We start from the raw sequence: 6088 nt of genomic DNA, 5'->3' as shown, positions 1-6088 counted from the left end.
AGTGAGTTTGAGAAGTGAGCAATTAAAATGTTTGTTTATATATTTTGTACATTTAAGCTTTTCTAACAACATAGTTTGTTTTACATGTGGAATTTCCTGTTTGAATACAAACATGATTCAGGAAAGATTGATGAGACGGGTGACGACAACATTTTGAAAGCTCATGTACGATTATACTTGAACAATGGCAGAGCAGATATGCTCAAAGCCTGTGTAGGAGCAGTTTGTGATACGTATACTAAATTTATAGCTTGTACGCAGGGGAAAACTGTTTAATTGGGCAAATTCTTGAAATTACATGAGCTTAAACTGTATAAGGACACATTTTCTAAAAGCTGGACACTGGCTGTGACTCCTTTATAGAAATGGAGACAGTTCCTGTTCATGATCACTTGTCAAACCATAACTAGAAAATAAGGGGAAGAGTTTTAAATGTAAACCTTTTAAGAGTCCCGTCGAGGTAAAAATCACTTTTTCCTGTTGAAGAAAAAGTTCATGTTTTGTCTTCTTCTGTCTTCGGCCTTGTTCATCATCTTGTAACCTGTTCACTACTTTGTTCATCGTCATGTGTGTCTCTTTAGCGCTCATATTTTATTTCCTTGTGGTTATTTTGCTCAGGCATATCTTTTTTCGGGACCATTATGCATCTCTTTATGGACATGTTTTGTCTTTTAACTGAGCCACATGATTTCACTTCATACAGGGGTCACTCTATCGAGCTGTGCCTGGCAGGCCCGTCTGGTCATCCAACCATGGCTGCAGTCAGATAATGGATCCAAAAGGATCACTTAGCATCTTATAATACAACTTGTTTCATATTATGTCTCTTCTCTGTAACATGTGACAAAATAATGTTACAGTAGATGGGAGTATTTTGCTGAGAGAACACACAATCACATCAGACGTCCTTCAACACCGACGTGAGAAACAACAGCTGACAGGAAACGGGCAGGACATTTCATCTGTTGGTATAGATGTGGAGGTCTACTCACTCAAGTTTGGCACACACACACACACACACACACACACACACACTCACACTCACCACAATCCAGACCAGTGAGATCATCATCAACCATGTTAAGCATAATCTAATTTCACTACACAATGAAGGGCGTTGAATGTACAGAAAGGAAGTCATTAGTGACATGAATGGGAGCCTGGTGGGGTCATCATCTCATTTAAAAGAGTTCAACGGAGTTGAAGAGGTTTGAACCTTGGGAAGGCTTTTCTGATCAACTTCTGCTGGCTGAATATGTTCAGAGCTCGAGCTGCAGCCGTTTGAATGTTCTGTGGTTGTCTGTGTGGCAGAAAATGGAAAATTATTCACTTAAATCCTACACCCAGCCCAAATTATTGTATTGTTTATGTAATATATCATAGTTGGTGATCACTGATAATTTTCTGTACACTACACACAACAAATATCAAGTCGCACTAGCAGCTCTGTGAGGCTCCACCTGGACACAGTGGAGCTTTGAGCTGTGGTAGTACAGCTAAGGCCAAGGTCATAAATCAAAGTGCTTATGACAATGATATTTGAATTGTCTGCAATCTGATAGGGCAAAGGTCACCAAGGGTCAGTTCAGTTCTCACATTTCAAGTCAGTCCATCCAAGAGTTGGTGAGATATTTTACTAAAATCCACAAAGGTGAACCTTCAGGGGAACCCCAGAGTTGGTGCAATTTATCATCTGTGGCACAAGACATTTAACAGCTTTGTGTCTATAACCACACTACTACTGTGGACAAACCCTAACCTAACCTAACCTAACCTAACCCACCTCAAATGACCAAAGGTTTAACATTCTAAAATCCCTTTTCTTGAGAAAACAAACTTCTAAATCACTTAAATGTAGAAGAGGCTCACCTGAACCTCAGAGTGAGAATTTAAAGTTTAAACATCAGAAGGTAAAGTGGGAGGGAGTGGGCCGTGACAGGCAACCAAACCCTGTGGTTGTATCTGCATGTGTCATCCATGAAGCTGGTGAATGAAATGTCATCTCAGCCAACATTCTGTGAGTAATCGCTAAATATATAAAGGAGACGTGGCTGAAACAAAAGGGTCCGTTATTTAAGTGTGACATGTTTCAGACCTTCAATAAAAATAGCATCTCAGCTTCAATCTTATCTTGACGGGCTGTTTTTGTCAGAGATGTGTCAAACCCCTCTCCGATTGGAGGATGCTGCTCTACATGTGTTGTGATGGACTGGTTCTTGAAATGCTGCATGAGTCATTTTTTTTTTTTTATGTCCTTTGGGTTTTCAGATCTACACTCGCTGCTCCTGGTTTTTTCCTGCACGTACAGAAGGGCGATGTAGCACGGAAGACCTCACCTGGAGTTTTTGACATAGCAGTAGATGTTCAGGCTCTCCCAGGTGTCTCTCCCAACAGTAGGCAGGCTGTTTGTTATTCTGTAAGTGCTGAGATCAAGCAGTCCTTCCTTCCTCCTCCTCCTCCTCCTCTTCCTCCTCCTCATGCTGTATCACACTTCACAACAACACGATTTATTCTGCACGAGCATAAAGATTTGAGTTTTTCAACAACCTCAGTTTAACCCTTAATAGAGAACTAATTTCATCATCCTGATAATGGCTCGAGTGTGTTTGTACATTTTGCATCTCACTTCCATTCCTACTTCTCTCCATCAGTCAAACATCAGCTCTGACTGTGAATTCATTCTCTTTCTCTGTGAGTATTGTTTACATCACACAGCTTGTTTTCTGTTGATGCAGTTTCTATTCAAGCCGAATGATTTTCTGTTTGTTGTTATGTAAGTATTCAAACCATGTAACACATTTTTCTGTGGTCATTTAAAAACTATTTGCTACTGCACCACTTTTGGTAATTATATATATATAAACAATAAACATTTTTGTTAAAGTTAAAGTCTTTCGAGCTGCAGTCGTTTGAGTGTTTGTGTGAACTACAGTGGTTCACTTGTTGTAAATCACTGTAGCTGCTGTGAATCACAGCTGACTCCAGCTGTTGTCCTCCACAACCATGAAGCAGCAGGCTTCAAGCGTTTCAGAGTCACCTTTCAAACCTACAGGGAACATTACAATTCAGAGCATGTGTTTTTACTGCAGGCCGTCCTGGAAAGCTAATATACATGTTGCATGTTGCAGGTTTTAAGAAATGTTCCACATGTTAAGGAGTCATAAAACAGTACGGCAACGTCAAATGAACTGTGTGCTGCTGTTTTGAAAAGAGCTTCTTCTTCATCTTCATTACTGAATGCAGAGTTTCCAAAACTCTTTCAATCACAGAAGCTCACATAGACACAAATCTACCCCTTCGCATCTGCCAATTCCCAGTAGGCGACCTTTCTTTTCCCAAAGTCCTTCATGCTTGCAGCTCCTCTGGAGCCTGTCAGGGTTTATACATCAGGTACCTGCAGTGGGATCGCTGCGCCCGTCACATGTGACAGGAGAACACGCTGAATTAATGGACAGAGACAGGGCACGACTGACTTAACTCACAACTCACTGCTTCACGTCTCTCCAACCAACAAGACGGGGAGTAGTTCTGTAGATATACAAAATGTCTTTCTTTAGAGGACAAGACAAAGTAAGAATCTCAATTTCACTGATAGTAGCTGGCTGGTTTGAGATAGACAAGCTGTCACTTTGGTGGCAGGTGGGAAACCAGAAGCAAACATTTGTATGCAGAAAGAAAAGTTGCATCTTATCTGTGTGGTGTGCTCTGGCTGATCCCTGAGCCAAAACAGCTGCTGTTTGTCTGGAGCATACACCTCTTTGTATTAACTGTAGTTAGGCTTTAGGTCCTGACAGACGCACACTAATTTCTCACATGCAGAGTTGTTTTTAAATCCTTTTTTTTATTATATATATATTTGTATTTTCTTACATTGTTTGCATTTAATGTCTTGTATTTGTTTAAAAGATAAAATGATGATGCAGCTGAAGTCTTAGATGGACATAAAACGCTCCTTCTGTCCAGGTCAGGTCAAAATGAACATATACAATAAAACATATTTCTGTTTGTTCTATTAAAACGTGGACAAAGTTAAAAAGTGCAAAAAACAACAACCTTCTTTTCTTTCTTTCTGTTTTTTTAACAGCCATCTTCAGCATCTGGAAACGATGCTGCCTAAAAATGATGTCGAGCCAAAACGGTAAAGCTGTGTAGCTCAAAGATGCTCAAATGCTCTGCAGAGCACAGTGGACTTCATTTAGCCACATGACTCGCTGCGTGCAGGATCAACAGCAAAATAATCCACCTTTTTATTTACTGTACCGCTAATTATACAAATCAAGGTCAAACCATTTAACGTGTAATAGCTTATTTTGTTATTCTGAGCTAGGTTTTGTGACTACTGTGTCTGGCTTTGAGACCGGGAATTCTGCTGCATTATTTAAAAATCCCACTCCCTGTCTCAGCCTCTAAACCACTGCAGGTACCCTTTTCTCTGACAGCAGAAAACTAAACTTCAGGCCTGTGTTTGTAGACCTGCAGGAGAGAGGAGGTGAACATTCCTCAGAAGTAAAAATGTGCTTGTCGGGACCACCCATGGAGAAGTTGGTGAGTAAAGGTTGCACTTGTTTTCATCGCTGCTCCTGATTGTGCTGAACAGACTCGAGCTCCCTGGTGTCCTCGACATATTCTGCCAGATGGTGCTCCTCTGTCAGTGCAGGGAACAGAGGTGTACTGTTCACAGTTCAGCAGCATGAGAATGACGATGCTTCTCCAGCGTGAAACTCAACTGCGTGGGCTGTACTCTCAAACCCTTTCACACCAAAAGTCAAGTGTTAAGATATAATGTATTTTTAAGAACCTGTTATACTCACTGTGGAAGCAAAGAGAGAAAAAGGGAGGCACACATCACTGTTGTGGCTCCAATTCTCATCACAGGCTTTTATGAAAATATGAACATGAAAAATGCGTTTCTCTATATTTAATATACACAAGACGAGGCGCGGGTCAGTGATGAACCTCGTTGTTTTGTGAATGCTGTCATTGTCTCAGAAAATGATACGTGGATGTGCTACATCCAAAAAATATCTAAATAAACTGAGCTGGAGCAGCTTGATGAAAGCATCTAATGATCAAGTACTGTAGGAGCAGGTCACCTTGCCCAGAGCCGTGGCTGCTCTGGGCTCATCAACTGCATGTGTAGCAGTCAATCAATGTGAAAACACAGAGCTGCACGAGTGGAGAGAGGACTCAATGTGTCATCCTTTTTATCCCTGCCCTCATTTTAGATTCTTCAGTTGTTTCCTGCTCTGTGTGAGTGACGGACTCCCACCCTCCTGCAGATTAGCATAGTTTTCTGAGCAGAGTACAAATTCATTCAGGAGATGAGAAGGGCAAACTGTGCATGAATTCTGGAGATTTTACTTTGTAGTTGTAGGATTTCTGATTATCCTGATACTCATGGTTGTTAGCAGTTCAACCAGAGAGGCATTTCCCCCCCAAGCATTTTAGATTAAACTGTAATATGCAGTGTTTCATGAAAAGGTCTCAAATATAACTACTTGTTTACACAGCTGTGTTTTTTCATCTTTTATATCCCACTAAACATCTAACAGTCCTTTGTTGTTTGGCCCTGAAGTGAAGTTTGGAAAACAGTAGATGAACCAACCATAACAGATGGTTGAACTCTCAACTCAACTAACAGAGGTTGAGTCAGAGATTCGCCTGTTACGCTCAGTGGTGAACGAAGTCTCAAGCCTATTGACTCGAGCAGAGATGAGGAGGGGGCTTCAGACGCGTTACATGTCTACAGTGCTTCAGTGTTCATTCATGAGTCAGATGTCAATTAGTAAGTTAGGTAAAGTCACAGCCCAAAATCCCTCCTCACTGTGAAGTCGTTTGTGTTTGCTGTATTATAATGTTTAGATTATCTTTATAAGACTGCAACTGAGTCTTTAATCTTGTGTTTTTGATTATCTCTGATAATCAAAGCCACAAGTTGAACTTTTAGCTTTTAAATCATGATCTCTTCGGTTTAAAACTACAGTTTTCGGACCTCTGTTCTGCTGTTGTTGTGGACATGTATAAACTAACCATACAGTAGAAAGAAAAAGTATGTGAACCCTTTGGGATTATGGGGATTTTTGCATGA

This window comes from Anabas testudineus, chromosome 3 (assembly GCF_900324465.2).
Source record: "Anabas testudineus chromosome 3, fAnaTes1.2, whole genome shotgun sequence".
Classification (NCBI taxonomy): Eukaryota; Metazoa; Chordata; class Actinopteri; order Anabantiformes; family Anabantidae; genus Anabas; species Anabas testudineus.
Note: the sequence above shows the minus strand (reverse complement) of the source record.